General features: G+C 41.0%; 2 long non-coding RNA genes across 3 annotated transcripts in view; one reads left to right on the forward strand and one right to left on the reverse strand.

Annotated features, from left to right (window-relative positions):
* The window catches only part of LOC122471932, a 182407-nt gene extending 164411 nt beyond the window's left edge, over positions 1–17996 (reverse strand). Inside the window, exons 1-2 of the long non-coding RNA XR_006294312.1 lie at positions 17913–17996; positions 9972–10047 (exon numbers count right to left, since the gene is read on the reverse strand). This is a non-coding gene — a long non-coding RNA (uncharacterized LOC122471932). The remainder of the gene's footprint in view (positions 1–9971; positions 10048–17912) is intronic.
* Positions 17997–18081: 85 nt separating this feature from the next.
* Positions 18082–26550, forward strand: part of LOC122471940 — a 94371-nt gene continuing 85902 nt past the window's right edge. For both annotated transcript variants that reach the window (XR_006294315.1, XR_006294314.1), the window contains exons 1-3: positions 18082–18218; positions 19324–19442; positions 22857–22915. This is a non-coding gene — a long non-coding RNA (uncharacterized LOC122471940). The remainder of the gene's footprint in view (positions 18219–19323; positions 19443–22856; positions 22916–26550) is intronic.

Below are 26550 nucleotides of genomic sequence, written 5' to 3' on the forward strand. Positions count from 1 at the left end.
TGGCTCAGGTTGTGATCTCATGGTTCTCAGGTTGTGATCGAGCCCTGAGACAGGCTGTGCACTAAAAGCACACAGTCTGCTTGAGATTCTCTCTCTCCCTCTCTCTCAGCCTCTACCCACTTGTGCTCTCTCTCTCTCAAAATAAATAAATAAACCTAAAACAATTATAAAGGGGGTACCTGGGTGGCTCAGTCAGTTAAAGCATCTGACTTTGGCTCAGGTCATGATCTCACAGTTCATGGGTTTGAGCCCCACATCAGGCTCTGTGCTGACAGCTCAGAGCCTGGAGCCTACTTCGGATTCTGTGTTTCCCTCTCTCTCTGCTTCTCCCCCATTCATGCTCTATCTCTCTCTGTCTCTCAAAAATAAATAAAAGTTAAAAAAATAAAAAAATTTTAAAGAATATTATATACAGCTGTATTCCCATAAATTTGATAACCTAGATGAAATGCACCAAGTCTTTGAAAAGTACAGTCTGCCAAAACTCACACAAGGAGAAATAGATAAACTCAATAGGCCTCCATTAGAGAAACTGAATCAATAATTAATAACCTCCCAAAACAGAAAACACCAGGCCCAGATGGTTTCACTGTTGAATTCTACCAAAGAAGAATTTAAAGAAGAAAATACTAGGCTGTCTTCAATCTGTTCCAGAAAATAGAAGCAGAGGGAATAAAATTATTCCAATACCAAAAGTAGACAAAGACAATACAAACAAGGAAAATTATAGACCAACATCTCTCATGAACATAGATGCAAAACTCCTGAAGAAAATACTAGCAAATCGAAAACAACATTGAATAAAAAGAGTATACACCATGACCAAGTGGGATTTATCCTAGATATGCAAGTCTGGTTTAGCATTTGAAAAACAATTAATGTGATTCATCATCCCATTAACAGGTTAAAAAAGAAAAACCATATCACATGATGGTATCAATAGATACTGAAAAAGTATTTGGCAAAACCCAATACTCATTCATGACAAAACTTTCTGCAAACTATGAAAAGAGTATTTCCTCAACTTAATTTAAAATAAATTTTTTTGACAAAAACCCTACAGCTAACGTCTACTTGATGGTTCATATACAGAAGTCAGTTGCTTTCCTCTATGTCAGTAATGAATAATTAGAATTTGAAATTAAAAACACAACACCATTTACATCAGCACTCCCCCAAATACAATACTTCGGCATAAATTTAACAAAACATATATAAGATCTATATGAGAAAAAGTATAAAACTCTGATGAAGGATACAAAGATCTAAAGAAATGAAGAGAGAAGATGGTGGAGTAGTAGGAGAACCCTAGACTTACCTTGCCCCTTAAACACAACTACATTAACGTCAAATCATTTTGAACACCTAGGAAATCGAGCTGAGGATTAAGAGAAAAATCTGCACGATTAAAAGAAAAGAACGTGGCAAGTATGGGGTGCAAAGACACAAAGTAGGGGAAAGAAAAGCTGCGGTGCCATGGAGAGGAGGGAGCCCCTTTTGTGGACAAAGGAGAGAGAGAAAAAGAGAGGGGAGACAGAGCCATGTGCTGGGTTCACACAAGAAAAACTTCCCCAAAACCAGTGACTGGGGAATCGAGAGGAAGTGACTATCACAAGTTTTTATAAACAGTGGAACTCAAATCCTGAGGTTTGAGAAGTCCGTGCCGTTTGCCAGAGTCAATCAGGGCTGACAGTGGCAATCCCAGGAAGAAGAGTGGAGGCCTGGAAGCCTTTACAGCATCGTAAAGGGATCCCCTGGGTCACCCTGGGAAAGAATGTTCCCCTTCCTGGAGCACGTTTGTAAGAGGGTCTATTGCCTCTTCAAGAACAAAAGAGTCAGCGTGAGCCACTGAGCGAGCAGCTATTCATCAGCAAAGAACAGAAGCACGTACAGAGGGCGTATAACCTGCTCACTGCTTTTCCCTGTGCTTCACCATAAACTCCAAGCACCTGCACAGCCATGCGACTGCTTTTCTGGGACAAAATAGCACCAGACACAATGAGGCAAGGCTCTCCTCTGGAGGAAGGAAGTGGGTCCAAGCCATGCCAGGTCCTTTAGGATTTAGAGTTTTGAATCCCAGCCAAGCACCAGAGATAAAACACAGGAGAACTGTGGTACCAGGCCTGGTAATAGCCTGAGCACAGACAGGGAGAGAGCAAGGATCTGACAGAAGCTTGGGACACAAGAAGGGAGATTGTTTGCTTTTCTGTGAGGGCTTCCTGAACAGCAGCACATGCAAGCTCCCCTCTCTGGAGACAAGAGAGTGGGGTGATACCATCTTCCCCCACCCACCAGCAGGGTCAGACTTCAGTGCACAACACAGCACCCCCAGTGGAGGCTGGAGTTGCTTTCGCCAAACCCCGCACCCTTGAGCCCCACATCCCTGAGTAAAGGTGTGGGGGACCACTTATCATGCAAATGGACATCAAAAGAAAGCTGGAGCAGCCATACTTATATCAGAGAAACTAGATTTTAAACCAAATACTGTAATAAGAGATAAAGAAGGGCACTATATCCTAATAAAGGGGACTATCTAACAAGATATAACAATTATAAATATTTATGCCCCCAATATGAGGACACCCAAATATATAAAACAATTAATAAAAAAACATAACTTACTGACAACAATACAATGATAATAGAAGACTTTAACACCCTACTTACACCGATGGACAGATCATCTAAGCAGGAGATCAATAAGGAAACAATGGCTTTGAAAGACACACTGTACCAGCTGGAATTAACAGATATATTCAGTGCATTTTTTTCCCAAAGCAGCAGAAAACACATTCTTTTTGAGCGCACATGGAACATTCTCTGGAATAGATCACATACTGGGTCACAAATCAGGCTTCAACCAATATAAAAAGACCGAGATCATACCATGTATATTTTCAGACCACAATACTATGAAACTTGAAGTCAACCACAAGAAAAAATTTGAAAAGACCACAAATACATGGAGGTTAAAGAAGACCCTACTCAAGAATGAATGGGTTAACCAGGAAATTAAAGAAGAAATAAAAAAAAAAATACATGGAAGGATATGAAAATGCAAACATGACAGTCCAAAACCTTTGGGATACAGCAAAAGCAGTCATAAGAGGGATGTATATAGCAATACAAGCCTTCATCAAAAAGCAAGAAAAGTCAAGGGGCGCCTGGGTGGCGCAGTCGGTTAAGCGTCCGACTTCAGCCAGGTCACGATCTCGCGGTCTTTGAGTTCAAGCCCCGCGTCGGGCTCTGGGCTGATGGCTCAGAACCTGGAGCCTGTTTCTGGTTCTGTGTCTCCCTCTCTCTCTGCCCCTCCCCCGTTCATGCTCTGTCTCTCTCTGTCCCAAAAATAAATAAACGTTGAAAAAAATAAAATAAAATAAATAAAAATAAAAAAAAAAGCAAGAAAAGTCAAATACACAACTTAACTTTATACCTAAAGGGGCTGGAAAAAGATCAGCAAATAAAGCCTAAAGCTAGCATAAGAAGGGAAATAATAAAGATTAGTGCAGAAATAAACAATATAGGGGGAACAATAACAGTAAACAGATCAATGAAACTTGGAGCTGGTTCTTCGAAAGAATTAATGAAACTGATAAACCCCTAGCCATATTTATCAAAAAGAAAAGAGAAAGGACCCAAATAAACAAAATTACAAATGAAAGAGGAGAGATCAAAACCAACACTGTAGAAATGCAAACAATTACAAGAGAATATTATAAGCAATTATATGCTAACAAATTGAGAAATCTGGAAGAAATGGATAAATTCCTAGAAACATACAAACTACCAAAACTGAAATGGGAAGAAATAGAAAATTTGAACAGGCCCATAACCAGCAAAGAAATTGAATCAGTAATCAAAATCTCCAAACAAACAGGAGTCTAGGGCCAGACGGCTTCCCAGGAGAATTCTACCAAACATTTAAAGAAGAGTCAATACCTATTTTTCTGAAACTGTCCCAAAAAATAGAAATGGAAGGATAACTTCCAAATTTATTCTATGAGGCCAGCATTACCTTGATTCCAAAACCAGACAAAGACCCCACTAAAAAGGAGAACTATAGACCAATATCCCTGATGAATACGGATGCAGAAATTCTCAACAAGATACTAGCAATCAAATCCAACAGTACATTCAAAGAATTATTCACCATGATCAAGTGGGATTTATTCTTGGACTGCAGGGGTGGTTCAATACCTTTAAATCAATCAGTATGATATACCACATTAATAAAAGAAAGGATAAGAACCATATGATCCTGTCAATAGATTCACAAAAAAAGCATTTGACAAAACACAGCATCCATTCTTGATAAAAACCCTCAATAAGGTAGGGATAGATGGAACATACCCCAACATCATAAAGGCAGTATATGAAAGACCCACAGCTAATGTTATCCTCAATGGGGAAAAACAGAACTTTTCCCCTAAAGTCAGGAACAAGATAAGGATTCTACTTCTCACCATTGCTATTTAGCATAGTACTGGAAGTCTTTGCCTCAGCAATCTGACAACAAAACTAAATAAAAGGCCTCCAAATAGGCAAGGAAGAAGTCAAAATTTCACTCTGAGAAGACATGATACTCTATGTAGAAAACCCAAAATACTCCACCAAAAAATTGCTAGAACTGATACATTAATTCAGCAACATCACAGGATATAAAATCAATGTACAAAAATCTGTTGCATTTCTACACACTAACAGTGAAGCAACAGAAAGAAATCAAGGAATCAATCCCATTTACAACTGCATCAAAACCCATAAGATACCTAGGAATAAACCTAACCAAAGAGGTGAAAGAGCTGTACTCTGGGGGTGCCTGGGTGGCTCAGTGGTTAGGTATCCGATTCTTGATTTCAACTCAGGTCATGACCGCAGGGTCATGGGATCAAGTCCTGCATCAGGTTGAGCACAGAGCCTGCTTGAGATGCTCTCTTTCCCTCTTCCTCTACCCCTCCCCTGTGCTGTGCATTCATGCTTTCTCTCTCTCACTCTCAAAAAAAAAGAAAAGAAAAAAAGAAAAAAAAAAGATCTGTACTCTGAAACACTTATGAAAGAAATTGAAGAAGACACAAAGAAATAGAAAAATATTCCATGTTCATGGATTAGAAGAACACTGTTAAAATGTCTGTACTACCAGAAGCAATCTACACATTCAAATCCCTATCAAAATAACACCCATGTTCTTCACAGAGCAGAACAAACAATTCTAAAATTTATATAGAACCAGGAAAGACCCCGAATAGCCAAAGTAATGTTGAAAAAGAAAACCAAATTTGAAGAAATCACAGTTCCAGACTTCAAACTGTATTACAAAGCTGTAATCACTAAGACAGTATGGTACTGGCACAAAAACAGACACACAGATCAATGGAACAGAATAGAGAACCCAGAAATAGACCTCCAACTAAATGGTCAATTAATCTTCAACAAAGCAGGAAAGAATACCCAATGGATAAAAGACAGTCACTTTAACAAATGGTGTTGGGAAAACTGGACAGTGACATGTAGAAGAATGAAACTAGACTACTTTCTTACACCACACACAAAAATAAATTCAAAATGGATGAAAAACCTAAATGTGAAACAGGAAACTATCAAAATCCTAGAGGAGAAAAATAAGCAGCAACCTCTTTGACCTCAGCTGTAGCAACTGCTTATTAGACATGTCACCGGAGGCAAAAGAAACAAAAGCAAAAATGAACTATTGGGACTTCATCAAGATAAAAGCTTCTGCACAGCAAAGGAAACAATCAACAAAACTAAAAGGTAACTGATGGAATTGGAGAAGATACCTGCAAATGACATATTAAAGGGCTAGTATCCAAATTTGATAAAGAACTTATCAAACTCAACACCCAGAAAATTAATAATCCAGTTAAGAAATGGGGAGAAGACACGAAAGACACTTCTCCAAAGAAGACACACAAATGATTAACAGACACATGAAAAAATGCTCAACATCACGCATCATCAAGGAAATACAAACCAAAACCACAATGAGATACCAGCTCACACCTGTCAGAATGGCTAAAAATTAACAATTCAGGGAACAACAAGTGTTGGCAAGGATAAGGAGAAAAGAGAACTTCTCCTCTCACGCTGTTGGTGGGAGTGCAAGCTGGTGCAGCCACTCTGGAAAACAGTATGGAGGTTCATCAAAACTTTTAAAGTAGAACTACCCTACAATGCAGCAATTGCACTATTAGATATTTACCCAAAGGATAAAAAATACTGATTCGAAGAGGCACATGCACGCCCCATGTTTATAGCAGCACTATCAACAATAGCCAAAGTATGGAAAGAGCCCAAATGTCCATCACTGATGAATGGATACAGAAGATGTCATATATAAATACAATGGAATATTATTCCGTCATCAAAAAGAATGAAATCTTGTCGTGGATGGAAGTAGATGTGGATGGAAATAGAATGTATTCTGCTAAGCAAAATGAGTCAAATGAGAAAGACGAATACTGTATGATTTCACTTATATGTGGAATTTAAGAAAAAAAAAACACAGATGGGTGGTTCAGTCTGTTAAGCATTTGACTTTGGCTCAGGTTATGATGTCATGGTTTGTGAGTTTGACCTCTGCACTGGGCTCTGTGCTGTCAGCCTGGAGCCTGCTTTGGATCCTCTGTCTCCCTCTCTCTCTACCCCTTCCCATGCTTGTGCTCGCTCTCTCTCTCAAAAATAAACACTTTTTAAAGATATCATATCTTTAAAAAAAAAAAAGGAAAGAAAGAAAACAGAAGAACATAGCGGAAGGGAGGGAAAATAAAATAAGATAAAAACTGAGAGGGAGGCAAACCACAAAAGACTCTTTTTTTAAGTTTATTTATTTTTTTACTTTGAAAGAATGTGAGTGGGGGAGGGGCAGAGAGAGAGGAAGAGAGAGAGAGAATCCAAAGCATCTCCACACTGTCAGTGCAGAGCTCGATGTAGGGCTTGAACCCAGGAACTGTAAGATTATGACCCGAGACGAAATCAAGACTCAGATATTTAACCAACTGAACCACCCAGGTGCCCCAAATTACAAGAGACTCTTAAAGACAGAGAACAAATTGACGGTTGATGGAGGTGATGCGGGTGATGGGCATTAAGGAGGGCACTTGTTAGGATATGTTATATGTAAGTGAGGAATCACTAAATTCTACTCCTGAAACCAATATTACACTGTATGTTAACTAATTTGAATTTAGATAAAAATTTGGAAGAAAAAAAAATAAAGAAATGAAGAGATAGTTCATGTTTGTGGATAGGAAAACTAAATATTCTTGAGATACCAGTTCTTCCCAAGTTGGTCTGTAGATTCGATGCAATATCAGTGAAAATCCCAGAAAGTTATTTTGTGGATATTGACAAACTGACTGAAGTTTGTATAGAAAGTCAAAAGACCCAGATTAGCCAACACCATATTGAAGGAAAAGAACAAAGTCAGAGGACTGACATTACCCAACTTATCGCAAAACTACAGTAGTCAAGACAGTATGACATTGGTGAAAGAACAGACAAAAGTATCAGTGAAACGGAAGAGAGAGTCCAGAAATACGCCTGCACAATATAGTCAACAAGGAGCAAATGCAATTCAATACAAAAAGAATTGCCTTTTTAACCAATAGTGCCGAAACAACTGGACATCCATACACAAGAAAATTAATATAGACAAGCCCTTATATCTTTCATAAAAAATTAACTGGAAGTGGGTACATGACCTAAATGTAAAACACAAAACTGTGAAACACCTAGAATGTAGGAGAAAATCTCGTTGACTTTGGGTCTGATGATGACCTTTTACATACAGCACCAAAAGCATAACCCATTAAAGAAAAAAATGACAAGCTGGACTTCATTAAAATAAAAAAAAAAACCTGCTCTGCAAAAGACACTATCGGGAGAATGAAGATACAATCTACAGTCTGGGAAAGAACCTTTGTAAAACACACATCTAGTGAAGTACTAGAACCCACAATAGAAAGAATTTTTAAAACGACAATAAAAAAAACAACCTCATTTTAACATGGGCAAAGTATATGAACAGATATCTCACCAAAGAAGAGCCACAGATGTTAAATAAGCATATGAAAAGATTTTCGATATCATATATCATTAGGAAATTTCAAACTGACACAACGAAATACTACCACGCACCTATTAGAATGGCTAAACTCCAAGACACTGAGAGCACCAAATGCTGGCAAAGATTTGGAGGAACAAGGACTCTTATTCATTGCTGGTGGAAATGCAAAATGGTATAGCCACTTTGGATGACAGTTTGCTAGTCTCTTACAAAATTAAACATACGATACAATCCGGCAATCACACTACTTGTATTTACTCAAAAGAACTGAGAACTTATGTCACACAAATACCCACACATGTATATTTATAGCCACTCTATTCATAATTGCAAAAATTAGAAGTAACCAAGATGTCCTTCAGTATGTGAATACATAAACTGTGGTACATCCATACAATGCAATGTTCAGTGATTTAAAAAATAAAAAAGGCACTATCAAGCTATAAAAAGACACGGGGGAACCTTAAGTGCCCGCTGCTATGTGAAAGAAGCCAGCTGAAAAAGTTGTATGTGCTGTGTGAGTCCAACTGTATTACATTCTGGAAAGGCAGACTGTGAGACAATATACAGATCACTGGCTTCCACAGTTTTAGGGGGAAGAGGGATGAGTAGGTGGAGCACAGGGGATATTTAGGGCAGTGAAACTATTCTGTATAATATTTCGCTGGTAAATGCATGATATTATGCATCTGTCAAAACCCATAGAACCGTACGACACGAAGAAAAAACCCTAGGGGCGCCTGGGTGGCGCAGTCGGTTAAGCGTCCGACTTCAGCCAGGTCACGATCTCGCGGCCGGTGAGTTCGAGCCCCGCGTCGGGCTCTGGGCTGATGGCTCAGAGCCTGGAGCCTGTTTCCGATTCTGTGTCTCCCTCTCTCTCTCTGCCCCTCCCCCGTTCATGCTCTGTCTCTCTCTGTCCCAAAAATAAATAAATGTTGAAAAAAAATTTAAAAAAAAAAAAAAAAAAAAAAAAAAAAAAAAAAAGAAAAAACCCTAATGCAAACAACAGAATTTAGGTAATAGTCATTTATCAAAAAGCTCATCCACTGTAACAAATGTAGGTACCACACTAAGGGTAAGATGTTAATAAAAAGGGAAACTGTATACACATGAAGGGGGGGTGGGGGGCAGGGAGAGCTGGTGTATGGAACTCTGGACCATCTTTTTGTAAACCTAAAACTGTTTTCAAAAATAAAGTCTATTTAAAAGACAATGATTAATAAATAAGATCAAGTCTATTAAAAACATATCTCCACTTTCCTCAACGTAATTTCCGTATTTTTATTCAAACTACGTTCATCTTTTGCTTCCTGCCCGCCTTCAAATCTCATTCAGCAAAAGGGAAGTTCATTCAGCAGCAAAAGGAAGATTTTTTTTTTTATTTTATTTTGAAGTAATCTCTGCACCCAACGTGGGGCTCGAACTCACAACCCCGAGATCAAGAGTCAGTCCCAGGCTCCTCAGACTGAGCCAGCTAAGTGCCCCAACAAAGATTCTTTTTGATAAAAACAGTTGTCTTCTCTTTAGCTTTAAATACTTCTGCCGTTCCCCACCTCCTTCAGAGAACAATTCTGAACCCTTCACATGAGCCCCCAAGCCCGCCATGGCCTGCTCTCTGTGCTCCCCTCTCAGCTCTTGCCCACAAAACCTACCCAGGGGAAGGGCTGCTGAGCTGCCCACAGCTTCCCAAGTGCACCCGGTCTTCACTCCACTGCCCTCCCTCCTCCCCTACCCTCTGCTCAGAAGAGACCTACTTCTCCTCTGCTCTCGCCTGAAACATCTTTTCCTCCAGGAAGCCATACCAGTTCGAACCAAAATGGGCCCTGACAACCTTCAAGTTTAGAAACAGACTTTTATGGATTTCTAATCGATACGTCTGATAACTCACCTTATGACATCTTGGTAAGAGCCTCAAAAATGCATCCCAGACTCGATTTCAGCTTTAACGGATGAAACGAAAACATCTGAGGGAAAAAAAAAAAAACAAAAAACCACCACTCAGCCATATGTGTGTGATCAGCTTTCCAAGTGCAAATGTATCTGGGCTGGATATCAGCCTGGATCCCGGTGAGGACTCCCAGGCCCCGATCCCATGTCATAACCAAAACAGAGTTACAGTGACCCCCGGGAAAGTTGACAGGTCATCACAGCTGTTCTGGTGTGGATTCGGGCAGATTACTCTAGGTGATAGTGACTATTACTATACGAATAGCTCTGGAGTATTAAACACGCATTAAAAAATAATCCAGCCGCACATAAAGAGTCACTGAGGCCTGGGAGGGTGAAGGGAAGAGTCAAAGCTAAGGTTAAGGTTTAAATTAAGAACACGCTTGGCCCTCAAGAGTTCAAGCAGGAGAAGAGGCAAACATTTTATCAAACACTGGAGCCTAAAGCAGGAAGAAGAGATGGAAATACTTTTTCTGAACAAATTCATTAAAGTGGCCGGCACGTCTGCTGGAGGTGATGATACCTGCGTCACCTCTAAGTCGCTGGGCCTGCCTTTGTCAAAAACTTGTAGATGGCAGGCTCAGATGTTAATTCTTTGAAACCCGAGTTGAGAGGCAGAGATCCAGACGAGAAATGGAAACGGAAAGTGGTAACTGAAGAATGTCAGGCAATGTAGGCAACTAGAGAAGGTGATAATAGTCCTCCTCCTCAGTCTCCCCAGGCACGCAGCATGGCCTGAAGCTCCATCAAGTGCAGGGGGGTGGGGGGCGTGCTGACCTCATTGTACAAGAGACCATGCCCACCTGGCCACTCCTACTGATGCCTGGACACAGTCATCTGCCCCCTGCTTTGGACCCTCCAATACCTTTTCTGTACACTCTCTGTAGCACTGATTCACTCATTCATTTATTCTTTCATCATTCTTTCAATAATATAGGGACCAGGCACTATAGATACAGTGATAAACAGAACAGACAACATCCTCGATCTCATTAAGCGCACATTCTAGCTAGAGAGATAGACAAAAATAGACAAACAGACACGTACAAAATACTACCAGGGAGTAGTAAGTACTGTGAAGGAAAACAAACCTAGGGTAAGAGAACAGAGGGTGCTGTTTTAGATACAGTGGCTCAGAAAAGCCTCCTAGGAATAATACGACCATATGTTATTTTCATATGGCAATTCTATTTTTAAATTTTGTTGAGAAGCCGCCATGCCATTTCCACAGCAACTGCACACCATTTTACATTGCTGGAGTTTTGAAGGATCATTCTGGCCGCTGAGTAGAAAATAGATCGTAGGGGGGCAGGAATGGAATCAGGGAACCCAGTGAGGGGCCATTACAGTATTGCAGGCAGTCAGTAAAATGTTGACTAGAATGCCTTGCTGGCCAAGGGGCTTAGAAAACTAACGATGGCACCAATCATGTTGCTGCTGGGCTTGGTATTAGACCATCAACAGGACTACAGTGAGCTCTGGGCATGAGTGGCTGATCCAGTTCACACTCTGCTCAGTCAACAGTCTCCATGGGAACACTGCTGAATTGGCTGGAGACTGAGGTATGACTGAAACCACAACAACATCTCACACGCGAATACCCAGCAAAAGAAAGTGGGAAGCAAGGCAGACACCTCCTTTTGGAAACTGATTTGCAAAGGAAGACAGGAAACTAAGAGCCCTGGAAATGCATCACTAGTTACAGATTCGGCTCTGTAACTTCAAGGCCAGACTAAAGAATGCAGTTTGTTCTCTTTAAGAAGAAAACTGTCACTTCTTATTTGTGTTTAGGTACAGGAGCCTGGAAGGATTTGGAGATAGACAGAACTGTGATTTCTCAACCTCACGGTTGTTTCTAACAATGTTCAGTTATTTTATTTCTGAGGGAAACCTGCATACATTTCCCTCAGTAGATCTAAATACTCATCAAGATTGTTTGGTTAATGATGACATTTAACGAATGGCTTCCGTTTCACCTTTTCAGACTATGATCCACAAATCCTTCCCGAGACCTAAAGAGTTCTTGAACTTTTAAAATGACAGGTATTTCATTTAAAATTACTGACCTAAAACACTTTAGATAATAAGAGGAGGTTATTTATTTTAATACAGTGATCTATTTTAGTCTAAGAGTACAATACGGGCAGTTAGAGGAGTTAAGCCTTGATGAAAAATAAGACCAGTCTAATACCCTGCCAACCAATTAACAGCTTTTCATTTGCAGAGAGTTAATATTCCATACCTCTAGAAGAGTCTTCGAACCAAAACCACAAAATCTTATCACTGGTTGTCTACTGAAATTCACTCTCCTGTTGGATTGTACATAATCCCAGAGGCTCAGTTGAGAGAGGGCGGATGAGGAACTCTCTCAAAAAGGTTACCAATGCATAAATGCATAGATTGAGTGGCTGGGGAAAAAACTGGGGAGGACCTATAAGGTTTTTGGAAGCATTTCCTCATCAAAGTATTTGTTTTTTATCATAAAATATTTCCTAACACATTCATATGTTTCCAGACTTGTCGATATAATAATTGCAATAATCATTTGTGTTTCATTGTTTAGTTTACAGAAATTTCCTTACACATCCTCTTGTTTAAAATGGAAAAGACCTCTATGAGGTAGGTGGCCCCATTTTCTAGTGTTAAAAATTTAGGTGTCTTACTTAAATCGCACACCCTTTTTTTTTTAATGTTTATTTATTTTAGAGACAGCGAGACAGAAAGTGAGTAGGGGAGGGGAAGAGAGAGAGGGAGACACAGAATCGCAAGCAGGCTCCAGGCTCTGAGCTGTCAGCACACAGCCCAACACAGGGCCCACAAGATCATGACCTGAGCTGAAGTCGGACGCTAAACCAACTGAGCCACCCAGGCACCCCAAATGGCACACCTTTTTATCTTAAACATTTGGGGCAACAAGTTACCTCAGAAGATACTTGTATAAATGATTTTGTTTCAGTTTTAGGGACATGGAGAGGAGGATTTTTTTCTTTTAATGAAGACAGTATTTTTATTCAAAGAAAAAGAATCTTAAGAGTGTGCATGTTATAACTTGAGAATGTGGTGCTTAGGCATGCTTTGTGGCTCGAAGGAAAGGCAGCATAGTATAATGGTTTATGCTCAAGTTCAGGTATTAATGGCCCTGGCTGCTGCTCCTGATTCACCTTGTGACCTCAGGGAAGCTCAATAACTGAAGCCTGAGTTTTACTAGCAGGCAATGTGGAAAAAATAGTAGCGCCTCCCTCTCAGGGAAGCTATGGGAACTACTGAATATAATACGGCACATATAATATGGCACCCAGTGGCCGGCACACAGTAGGTACCCCATGAGAAGTGGCCCTTGCGAGGACTCCTGTTCATACCCCAGAACTCCTAAAAGCTAGTGGGATGTGAGGTGACACAGTCCAAATGGAGCCGCCAACTTTGAGCTCAGGGGGTCTACTTACTGCCACATGATAGGCACGAGGGGCTTAGAATTCAGAACAGGGCTATGGCAAGGAAGCAGGTTGGCACAGATCGGGGAAATACAGGAAACAGATTTTTCTCTTCCTGGCCTCGTAAAGACTGCTACTGGCAAACACCTTCTTGAACTCATGGAGCACGCCCTACCTGACTGTATCTCTCTGGCTCACCATTAGTGAGATCGTTTTTGAGAAGCAAGTATTTACTCTTTATCCATTCCATTGCCTAACCTATTTTTAGAACTCAAGAACTCTTTGGGGGGTTTTTAAATCAAATTTTATTTTATCATTTTTTTAAATCACTTCTCCTATCCTAAAAGCAAGGTATAACTCATGGTTTATCTTTAATTCTAAGAATTTCAAATTCATCTTACTCTAAAACTTTGATATCTTTTGATGTTTTCTATATACTAGTGGCACTAGAATAGAAGCTGTTTCAGGAACCCACTAAATGTTGATTGAATAAATGAATGCGAGGCATATAAAGCTGTAGGAAAGTTTAAAATGACCAGCTAAGGAATATATGCTGGCCCATGCACTTGAAATGTCTGCTTACGAGGTGTCCATAATGATAAAGTTGTACCGTTAAGAAGAGTGAAAGTGGGGCGCCTGGGTGGCGCAGTCGGTTAAGCGTCCGACTTCAGCCAGGTCACGATCTCGCGGTCCGTGAGTTCGAGCCCCGCATCGGGCTCTGGGCTGATGGCTCAGAGCCTGGAGCCTGCTTCCGATTCTGTGTCTCCCTCTCTCTCTGCCCCTCCCCCATTCATGCTCTGTCTCTCTCTGTCCCAAAAATAAATAAACGTTGAAAAAAAAATATTAAAAAAAAAAAAAAAAGAAGAGTGAAAGTGGCCCCACAGCGGGTGTGACCTTAGGACTTTTATATATACCCCACCACGCAGAAGTATTTTCTACCTCTCTCTCTTGTACTTTCCCCAACCCCCTCCTCCACTCCCACAGATATCACTGAGAGAGTATACTCGTATCAGGAAAACCAGCGACCTGCCAAAATAATTTTGTTAGGGGAGACTTTCAGGGGTTCTCAAATAGTGCCCTTGTTTGCAAAACTTCTGAACCAATTAAGAAGTAAGCTAAAGGAGAATGGCAGATGGCAGGCCAAAATGTTACATGTACTACTTACTGGTTGTACAGATATCACTAATTGCCCCCAAATCTGCTCTTTTTCTTTGGGATCACATTTCCCAGGCACCCTTACAGCTAGATCACATTACCCACATGGCTCTGTTCTCTACAATGGAATGTAGAGAACATTCCATTGTAGAAAGCTCATACGACTTCCCATTCATGCTCCTTCATTCTCTTTGCCCTTCTTGTGGGCAAGTATGGAGATACTCGGGGAGATTCTAGAAGGCACATGTTGAGGAGATCAGAACCAGAACGACTGCATGAAGAAGTGCCATCCCACCGACCTGAATACCAGCCATGTGCTGTTAGGAGACAAAGAAATAAACCACTTGTCCTTTGGTCACTAAACGTTTGATGTCTTCTATTACTGTAGCTGAACTTACCTTAGCTAATGAGAAACTGACTTTAAAGACTGTGTCTTTTATCCACGCACAAGTAAATTCGAGCATCAAGCAATCTTTTCCACCCTGAACCTCTGACCAGGGTTTTCCCCATGATCTTCCAACCCTTGCCCCACATGCTGGCAGGAGCCCAGCGGAAATCCTGCCCCAGTGATCCTCACTGGAATTACAAGTAATTCCTCTCTGGATAGCTGCTTCTGGAAAACACTTTTGAATGGTTACTTACAGAAGAACAGAAGGAATAGGATGGGGGAATGGAGATAAAAGGGAACAAACAAGTAAAACAAGAAGGAGTGGGGGGATAAGCTCTTTCGTATTAGCCTGGACTCTAATCCTGATCCATTCCCAGCTCTATTTCTGCTCCACGGACTCAATTTTGGCATCTTGTCCACACGCTCCCCAGCATCCAATCTTGGCTTGCCCTGGAATGATCTTTCCTTTTCCATCTCAGCCCACGCAGCTGGGAATTCTGCAGCAGCAAAAGTCTGCCAAAAACAATAGCCTTCCTAAATGTCCAACAACAAGGGAATTGGTCTATAAATTATGAAGCATCCAGTCAATGGAGTATTATTCAATCATTAAACATGATAAACAGAAAGCCTTTGGAACAACATGGAAACTGGCCCTGAAATAAATGTCACTGAAGTTTTCCTCTCCTAAAAGCAGGCCCTGCAATTGCATATGCAATATGGCAACAACATTAAACAATTGTCCATATGGGAATAAAGCTATGGATTTTTTTTAAATATATGAAATTTATTGTCAAACTGGTTTCCATACAACACCCAGTGCTCATCCCAAAAGATGCCCTCTTCAATACCCATCACCCATCCTCCCCTCCCTCCCACTCCCCAACAGCCCTCAGTTTGTTCTCATTTTTTAAGAGTCTCTTATGAATAAAGCTATGGATTAAACTTGAAGAAAGAAAAGCAATTGTTGGGTTAGAATAGTGGGATTCAACTATTTTTTTTTTATTGTTTAATTACAGCTATTCTATGTCTAAATGATAAGATGTTCAGCCTTTGCCATCCTACTAGGAGAGGAGAGGAGAGGAGAGGAGAGGAGAGGAGAGGAGAGGAGAGGAGAGGAGAGGAGAGTCCTCTCACCTCTCCTTGCCTTCAACGGGAATCACTGCAGTGGAGAACAGAGGGTAGCCGGGCAGAGGCTGCAGGAGGCGCCTAACTCCGGACACCCCATGCTCTGCACCGATTCGGAGTCTGAGCACAAGTCCTGCGGTTGCTTCCATATGTCCTTGCTTTATTTTTAAATGTTTCAAGATTGGAAGCATTTTGCATTCTGATGGTGGTGTTGTCTCCCTTGGTAACTCAGACACCCAAATAGAAATACGGTCAGACTCCCTCCCTTCTGATGAGCCCAGTTAATGTGACATTGTTTTATAGGAGTAATGGGAAATCGATGTCCTTAGATCATCTGAACGGATTAACATAACCCTGTGGACAAAACTTGTGAATGTGGGATTTGCATTCCTGTCATAGTTCAAGAAGGTAGTGGGGTCAACTTTTAACTGTTTCTGTCACCTTCTTGAAATGTACACAGAGAATGCCTACGTGAAAAGCATTCAGGGGTGCCCGGGTGGCTCAGTTGGTTAAGCATCCAACTCTTGATCTCAGCGCACAGTTCATGAGATCGAGCCCTATGTGGGGCTCTACAATGGCAGCTCAGAGCCTGCTTGGGATTCTCTCTCTCTTTCTCTCTCTCTCTCTCTGTCTCTCTCTCTCTCCCTCCCTCTGTCTTCCCTTCCTCTCTCTTTCAAAATAAATAAATAAGCATTCAGTACCAGTAGGATGCAAATTAATGCACATTGCACATGTTTCTTCAAAATATCTCAAAATATTCTTCAAAATATCTTCAAAATATCTCAAAAAGCTTAATAGTTTATCACTACGCTCCCCATCTCTATCCCAGTGGCTCTGTCCTCTCAGGTAAGGGAAAAAGGCAATGTATCATTGTCATTCATGCACCAAGCCCTTATCTTGGCTTCCCTAATGTGAAGTCTGTGAGAGGAACCTTCCTGGGAGACGAACTCCTGGCTCCAGGCTTTGCAGAATGCCCATGCAGTTAATGTAACTTCAGACAAGGCACTAAGACAAAGGATCGAGAAACCCATGCTGGGAGCATGTTAGGGCAGAAGAATAGAGAGTGACAGCTGAACAAACCGTAGGTATTCTTGCTCAGGGGGATGAAGACTGAAAAAACTGTAATCAGCCACTGGACGAGATTAATGAATTTTTGCCTGGGGAATCTGACCCTAAAACTCATTTCTCAGTTCAGTGGGGGAAGGAACAAATCCTGGGCAGCTGACAGATGTACGGAACATGCTGTGTGCAGTGCCCACCGAAGAGAGGACTGCCCAGGACAGCAGTCTTCCCTGTGATCTCACACCCAGCGTCTGCTCAAGGCTGGCTAGAGCTGGTCCGGGCACCAGAAAACCACTTAACCCCTTTTCCAATCTCTTATCACTGCCAGCCCTCTTTTCTGATCTTGTCTTGTGTTGCCTATAGTTTCCCAAAACACTACAGCCTTCTTTTTTTTTTCCTTTTAAAAGTTTATTTATTTTTGAGAGAGATCACGAGTGGGGGAGGGGCAGAGAGAGGGAGACACAGAATCGGGAGCAGGCTCCAGACTCTGAGCTGTCAGCACAGGGCTCGAACCCACAGACCGCGAGACCATGACCCGAGCTGAAGTCGGACGCTCAACCCACTGAGCCACCCAGGTGCCCAGCGAAGCTTAATTTATAAGTTAGGCACAGTCAGGTATTAACAGTAACTAATAACAAAATAGAACAATTACAATGATGCTCTAGAATAAAAGTTATATGAATGTGGTCTCTCTCAAAATAACGTCCTATGCGGCACTCACCCTACTTGTTGCCGTGGTGTTTGTCGTCAGATGATAAAATGCCCCCACGATGAGAGGAAGCGACCTGAACGCGGTAGGCACTGTGACTTAGGCACTGTGACGTAACCACTGTGACGTAGCCTTCCGCGGCTCTTGACGTTATGACGCTACTGCGTCAAAAGGAGGGGCATCTGCTTCTGGAGGGAGGTTGGCCCATCCTGGGAACGGAAACCGTGCAAAGCAAAACCAAGCTAAAACCCTCCACGAGGGGGGACCGCTGCGTTTGTTCACGGCTCTAGTCCAGTTCCCAGCAAACACAAGCATCCGGTAAGGACGTACTGAGAACTCAACGTCCTCAAACATTCTTTAAACATTATCTTTAAAACGTTCTTCCCAGAGATGCCCGACTCCTGCAACCTCCTGGAAGCAACCGCAGGTGGGAGAGAGGCGGAGCTATGAAGTTATTCTGCACAAGAAATAATCTTGTTTTTTATGTTGATTTATTTTTGAGAGAGAGAGAGACAGACAGACAGAATCCGAAGCAGGCTCCAGGCTCTGAGCTGTGGGCACAGAGTCCACCGCGGGGCTCAAACCCACAAACCCTGAGATCATGACCTGAGCCAAAGTGGGACGCTAAGCCGATCGAGCCACCCGGGCGCCCAAGAAATCATCTTTTTAATTACCCTCTGCGATGGTCCTGATTCTTGTGGCATGCTGTGGGGTTTGAGCAGCAAACACAGGACATGGTGGCATTTTGGAGGGGTAAACCCAGCTAGGAGGCTCCAGCGTATGATGCGGAGCCTGACACCGAATCAAATAACAGCTGGTGTTACTAAATCTGAACGTCCCCATGCCAAGCAAAGATGGAGGCACTCACTACGGGCTACAATGAGCTGGGAAGATTTAACAGGAGCCCCAAGCTGCTTTCTGCACGTGACCGTCACACCCCCTTAACTTTTTTTTTCCCCTCATTGAAATGGAAAATTCTTATCTTGTACTTGGAAATGCGGCATTTTCTTCGGAATTCATTAAGATTTTGTAGTGATACTAATTCTGGTTTACGATTTATGAATCTAATTAGGAAAAGCTTCTTCCTGCCTTTCATGTTGAGTTAATGAAATGAAATGTCAAAACGCACACTGAGAAATTTTTTAAATCCTCCAGTTAACTTCTGTCACCATACATAGTTACAAAGTTTTTTTTTCTTGTGATGAGAACTTTAAATATCTACCTCTTAGGAATTTTCAAATACACAATACAGTATCATTGACTATAGTCATCGTGCAGTACATTACATTCTCATGATTTATTTCTTTTATAACAAAAAAAAAAAATTCCTCTAATCAAACCCTGATTTCACCAAAGAAATGCTGCTAAGATACTTGGAAATTTAGAAATGAGAATTAACACTATGAATTTTGCCTCTTTTCAGGATGCAATGCTTTTGCTGTATTTGTGAGTTAAATTCAAGCAAGCTCTTACCAAGAAAGCAAGCTGTGTCAGTATAGAGGCTGGACAAAGAAGAAAGTAATGAGCTATGAAAAAGTCCTGGTATGTCAAAAGTAAGAGGTCTTAAAATTCACTGGTAGACCTTGAAGCCCCTGTTTCTGTTAACAGCAGATGATTATCAATATTTTAAAATTCAACTGAAGTGAATATTGCAGAACTCAAAAGAGCCAATAAAATCTGGGCAATTAAAGGAAAAAAAACCCAGGCTTCAGAAGTTTACAAATTTGGCCTCACTAGTAGGGTGACCCAACTGCCCTGGTCTGCATGGAACCAAGGGAGGGCTTTCTCAGGACCCAGGATTTTGGTGCTAAATCCAGGGCAATCTCAGCAGACTGGGATAGCTGGTCACCTACTTTCTAGTTCTGGAAGTTCCTAGCTGAAAAACTTCATTCCAATTACTTCCCCCAACTACACTTTCCTCCCCTCTAAAATGGAAATAATGGGTTGTTTTGAAAATTTTAAATATAAGTATAATTTCTGGGACATTTAAATGAGACTTGGCACTCCATCTTGCTGATAGACATTTTCAGCAAGAAGACCAAAATTTCACCCAAACCTTATATTTAATCTTTTATCAATTGAACAAGGAATTTTGTATTATTTTACTACATTCTTTTTCATGTAGCCAAGTATACACTAAACATTTCAAAATGTTTTTCAGTTTGAAATTATAAATTCTGTCTAATGTTTAGAATCTGAATATAGTCATGGATTTCTTTTAAAATTCTTTCCAAAATTGATTTTATATTGATTTCAGAGAAGAGAAAATGTTCCCTCTTTCTGCATGCATATTCTGAGAACTCATTAAAAAGCCTGAAGCAGGCTAATATAGGAACGAACATTCACCATCTTTGATCATAGTAAACTACAGACAAATCTAGATTGATGTCAATATATAAAGACTGTGATGGGGCAGGGAGCAGGACTGTGGGCCACCAACAGTTCTGTCACATGCATGTCTGACTCGTAAACAAAGCAAATCCTTGGGGTCAGTGTGAGAGGTGTTGAGAGGTAGGTCCAGTTCAGAAAGGAAATTTCAAGAATTGCATAAAGGTATTTCAGGAATTGGCTGCAGTCCTAATAAGGAACTGGAGTGGGAATCAGAAGAAACAGGATGTTCTTGAGACAAGGTAGTCAGGAGGGAGCAGGCTGTTACTATGGCAGCAGGTTGGGACAGGCCAGGGACTAACATCATGGGATCAGGTGGCTACTGAAATCTGATGTTTTCAAAAGACTTTCCTTAAAACCAAACTTAGTTATTTTTAATCAATTAATCAATTTATGGGAGGCCTTTTCCGCCCCATGACTACTATTTTTTAAAAAATTTTTGTGTGGGGTGCACTTGGGTGGCTCAGTCGGTTAAGCATCCAACTTCAGCTCAAGTCATGAGCTTGCAGTTTGTGAGTCTGAGCTCTGCATCAGGCTCTGTGCTGACAGCTCAGAGCCTGGAGCCTGCTTCGGATTCTGTGTCTCCCTTGCTCTCTGCCCTTCCCCCGCTCATGCTCTGTCTCTCTCTCAAAAATAAATAAACATTTTAAAAAATCAATAATAAAAAAATAATACAATAAAATTTTTGTGTGTGGAAGAATATGTGCTTCCTAACCAACCTCCTTCCCATGCATGTGGGAAAACAAGCTGAATGAAGAAGAAAGTTCTAAGCAACTTCTTCCACCATAATTCATACCTGATATAGAAAGCATGAAGATGATTCATAAGAGAGGGCAGATTTTTTTTAAGTTGTATTCTGGTAATAAAATTACAAGTGATCCGGGGCGCCTGGGTGGCTCAGTCGGTTAAGCGTCCGACTTCAGCCAGGTCACGATCTCGCGGTCTGTGAGTTCAAGCCCCGCGTCGGGCTCTGGGCTGATGGCTCAGAGCCTGGAGCCTGCTTCCGATTCTGTGTCTCTCTCTCTCTCTGCCCCTCCCCCGTTCATGCTCTGTCTCTCTCTGTCTCAAAAATAAATAAACGTTAAAAAAAAAAATTACAAGTGATCCCAATAAGAAACAAAGAGAGGGCAGAGCTAAAGAGACCAATGTCCTTCAATAGTGAAGTCACTAGAAAGTCACATTTCAGGAGGCAAGGGCAAAAGAGAAGGGTCAGCGGGAGATATCATACAGAGGAAAAAGAGAGAAGGAATTGGTTTGAATCTCTAAAAATGATGTTAAAATACTGAAAACTTTCAAAGAGCTGAAAAATGTCGAGCATGCTAAGAGAGCAAACAAACGTTTTTTGTTATATTAAAAGTAAATAGGTTAACAAGAAATTTATTTATCAGCTGCCTGGTCTACTGATGTAGTATTAACAGATGATGGTAAGATAGAAAGGAGCTCAATGTGGATTTTACATTAGACTACGTCATCAGCAAGCTTGATTTTTATTCTGGAAAGGGTAGGATAAATATTGATAGATGGGTAAGGTATAATAAAGCAGCACCTGGCATCTTTGAAGTGGTCTGGTTCCCTGAGTGTAAAAAACACATATTGTGGTGTGTGTTCCTTAAGAATTTGTAGTACTTTGTGGAATTACGGAGACTGGATAAATATGTTCCTGCTTATCTAAAAACAGATGCAGATGGAGCTTGTCATTTATGGACTAGTGAGCTTGACATGAAATCGAGGCAAATTTCTGGGGTAGAATATTAACAGGTTGAGTTGTGAGCACATACAAGGGGATGTGGAGAATACTAGAAGATCCCACGGGACCCATCAAGAACAAATCATGCCCAACTGATTTCTCTCTCTCTCTCTCTCTCTCTCTCTCTCCCTCTCTCTCTCTCTCGCTCTCTCTCTCTCTCTCTCTCTCTCTCTCACACACACACACACACACACACACACACACACACAGACTAGATTAGTTGGTGAAATAAATGCTTCAGATGAATCTGAATTGCAAGAAAGCCTTGCACAAGGTCTCATGATATCCTTGTAGAAGAAATAGAAATGTCTAGAGAGAGTCTGAGGGCAAACTCCCACTCACTGAATGACCTTACCAAAAGAGTACAAGTTAATGCGTTTTGTTTGCATTGGGGAGGTCTTTTCAACAGTTTAATTAATAACAAATGGTACCATTTTGATCAGATGTGTGAACTACATGGAAAGGGGAGGGATGCCTAATACATTAAAATGACAGCTTCTTGAATTCGTTTTAAGGGGAAAGTAGCTAGAAATTTTTTTTTTAAAAAAGCTAATTTAACAATTTTACTTGCACTGTGGAGCACTATTAGACAGGTAGCAGAAGATGCAAATGTGTTAAAAAAATATGTTACATCTTGAGAAAAGTCTATCAATTAATTTTTTCTGTGAATTGATAAGCAAGCACATGAATTAATTTTAGAAGCATAGTCTGGACAATTCCAGGTTCAACTGGAGCATAGTCTGAAAAGCATTGTATTGTACTTGGTAGTAGGTTGCTTATTTATTTATTTATTTATTTACTTACTTACTTATTTATTTCAGAATGAAGACTTTAGAAGAATTTCAAAGGATGAGAAGTGTCCAGTTATAGGAAGGATAAGGTATGTCTGAACAGTATAGACAGGATCTGGATTTTCACTAACCAAGTATTAAACATTAATATTAGCATTGTGAGAGAGATGCCAAAATTTCAAGTATGAACTTAGGCTCTGTTAAAGGAATACGTTAGTTCATGGAACAAAGGGTATGATGGTACCCTCAATATCATGCTGATTTGTTTTGTTCTGAGAACCACATGCCATGAAGGGTATGAATGAACTGGAGTGTATCCAGCAGAGGAGGTCTCAACCTTTTGATAAATCTTTTGGTAAAGAGACTAAATGCTAAGGTCACATGAGCTACAATTGGTTAGCCTACGGGCAGGGAGATCATTGCCTTCAATTACTTGAAAGCTGAACTTACAGAAAAGGGATCAACACTACTGTACTCTCAACATGGCCCAACATGCATGTAACCAGTGAAGCTAGGAAAAGCTAGTGCTGAGTGAGGCCCACAGCCAAGGTGGAATAATCTCAAAGATGACCACTCTCAGAGCTGGCACATATATTTTTTTTAAGTGCGCAAAGTCCTAGGTTGCAGGTTTTTTTGTTTTGTTTTTTTAAAGAAAGAAGATGGTAGAGCCAAGACACAAAGCCAAAATAATCAGAGAGAACCAGAAAGCCAATGAGCAAGGGGTAGCAAAACAGTCAGAAAATGGGAGTGATAAAGTCAGAGGAATTTTAGAGCCATCAGATGACATATGATTCCCCGGGGCCATACTCATGGATATGCCCTGTGCATTCTAAGGGACTAAAAATAAAAACACTAATCAACCCAACCTCCCTGCAGGCAAATGAGAAGAGATTAGGGAGCTTCTTGTCCATAGTTTCAGCACATGGAACAGATGAGAAAAGTTTTGAAGTCTTGAGGGAATCAATTTCCAATTTAGAATATTTGGGGGAAAACAACAACAGAAACAACAAGCAGAGAGGTACCAAAATCAAGCAGCCACATGAAAAGTAGAAACCAAGATTTAAAGTCAAAATGAGAGGAGAATCCAGAAGAGCTATGGGCAAGAGGATGGGCAAACAGTAGAGTGAAGGGAGATAAGCTTGAAAGAATGAGGAATCACTGTACCAATACCCATGGTGGATGGATTTTTATGTGGTTTCCCTGTCATTTGGATGGAAAAGCCATGTGCATTTAAAGGGGACAAAATTCTCAGGGGAGAGATTTTCCTGAGGGGAGTCACCTTTAGAACCACCCATTTCCAGGAGAGAACATCAGCCGTCCAACTGTAGCTGCTTGACATGTTTGATGAGGTCCAATTACATGAGAAAGAAGGCCAGGCCCATATGGAATAGCCTGATATGATCCTATTCCAACAGCTTTAAGCTGTCATAGTCTCAGCACCTCTGCAAGGCATGCAAGATCTCAATGTAATGTCCCCACAACTTCTCAGAAAATAATTTGTTGACTGTTAACTCCCATTCCTGCAGAGTACAATTAATTTGATTGAAAGGAGCCAAGAATGGCAGGCTCAGATCCCAAGGCCACTGCAATAAGCCCTGCCCAGGAGACTAGGATCCCTTTCAGTGTAACTGGTGTTGGTGTTGTCTGGGTCCGGGTAAATAAAGCAGGTCAAGTCAGAAGTGAACAAGACCTTCAGCTTCAGAAACAGATATGTTTCTTCTGTTTTTCTTGAAATTAGTTACCAAGCCTATTTAGAGCATAACAGTGGGGAATAAATCACCAGTAGTTTCTAGCCATCTTTGATTATTCTGGAGAGTGAGTCTCACAGCAAAATCACTAACATTTTATCTAATCTCAAGAAGTTACATTTCCTATACTCAATGTCATGTTTTGGGGCTTCCAAACTCACATTCCTTGGGATTTTCCCAAAGAGAATGCTATGTAAACTTCAATGTTTGTTCAAGGAATGATTTAACATAATATCCAAACAGATAAGGATCTCTCTGCCCATGAGGTCACGTCGGATCAGATTCATAATCGTAGGAAAGTATACGAGAACAGCGCAACCTGAAGAGCATTACTCTTTCTGAGTTTCTACTTCTGGAAGGTTGCTTTCTACCCAACACTCTGATTGCTCTCTATAAGCCTGTGGGTACCTAAAAGCATCAACTTCCTTAAAAGCTGTTCATCAAGAGGCACTAGACTAGAAAATGGGGAAGCAGCAAGAGAAGGTAGCAATCCAAAATGATTAAGGTGTACTTATTTATATAGGGCTTTGTTTAGAGCACAAAAAGGGAGCATAAAAGCTTTTCACGGAACCAAGCATCAGTTACTAAACTCACATGGCTGTACTTCCACTGCATCCTGGTAAGAAAACATCTGCCCCTGGATGACCAATCTGGATTGCCTGAGAAAGATGTGATTGAACAAGGTAGGAGACAGGTCTCCTGAAGCAGGCTGACAGGGACAGAGCTAGTGCTGGTGGCAGGATTCTGAGGTTCGGTGGGAAGCATGGATCTTGGTAAGAAAGAGGACCTAGTTTGAGGCAGAAGAGCACAAAGAGTGGGGGAAACATGGAGAGTGAAAAACAGCAGTAGACTCTATCATGTTTTTCAAGCACAATTCATCGGAAGTAGTCTGTGCCTCACCCAACAGAGGCTGCTCTAGCAGCAGCCATGACCTTGGTTTATGTAAATGTCTGGGCCTACCAGACCAAATCTGAACCTCAGAACTTGCCAGAAGCTCCATAATTTTCATGCTTGCTCTAGCAGCAGCCATGACCTTGGTTTATGTAAATGTCTAGCCCTACCAGACCAAATCTGAACCTCAGAACTTGCCAGAAGCTCCATAATTTTCATGCTTGAGGTGAATATCGTGTCATTTCTACAGGGAGGCAGAATGCTCTCTTCCCCTTCTTGGAAATGAACAGGGTGCATTGGAAAGCGAGTTTAACCTTGCTGGCAGTCTGGGTGGTGACCAGCCATGATGATTATACCTGGTATCTCAGGTGATTATGAGGAAAATGGCTTGTTCGGTCAAAATACACCAAATGATATCTGAGAGACATGCTATACCCTCACTTAAAGAGATGGTAATACTGTCCCCTGAGGTTCTTAAGAAATTAGCCCCCTGAAATAGGACTATTTATTCAAGCCAAAGAGCTATAACAAAGGCCTATTGGCTTCCAACGATACTCTGATGGAGCTGATATATGGTAGAATTGGCTCATCGTGGTAGACAATTTCTACACCTTCCTGCATAGAATTGCAAGGGGTAGTGGGCAGTGCCTACCTTGGCATCCAGGAGAAATTTATTTGCATGTATGAATGTCATTTGGAGAAAAGGTACTAAAATACGAAACAGGTACCATCATAACAAGAAATATACAAGATTGGTGATCTCTAAAAGTTCTTCTAATATTAACACCAATTTATACATATACTTTCCTTTTAAAAAATGTAATTTATTTAAACAAAAACAAAAACAGTTCACCCATTTCTCCCACCCCTCCTACCCTGCCTCTGGCAACCACAAATCTGTTCTCTGTTCCCATGAGCTTGCTCCACTTATAAGAGAGATCATATGGTATTTGTTTTTCTCTGTCCGACCTATTTCACTTAGCATAATGTTCTCAAGTTTCATCCATGTTGTCACAAATGGCAAAACTTCATTCTTTTTATGGCCAAATACTATTATTATATATGTATGTGGTGTATATGTGTGT

The sequence above is a fragment of the Prionailurus bengalensis genome, chromosome B1 (genome assembly GCF_016509475.1).
Source record: "Prionailurus bengalensis isolate Pbe53 chromosome B1, Fcat_Pben_1.1_paternal_pri, whole genome shotgun sequence".
In the NCBI taxonomy this organism is placed as follows: Eukaryota; Metazoa; Chordata; class Mammalia; order Carnivora; family Felidae; genus Prionailurus; species Prionailurus bengalensis.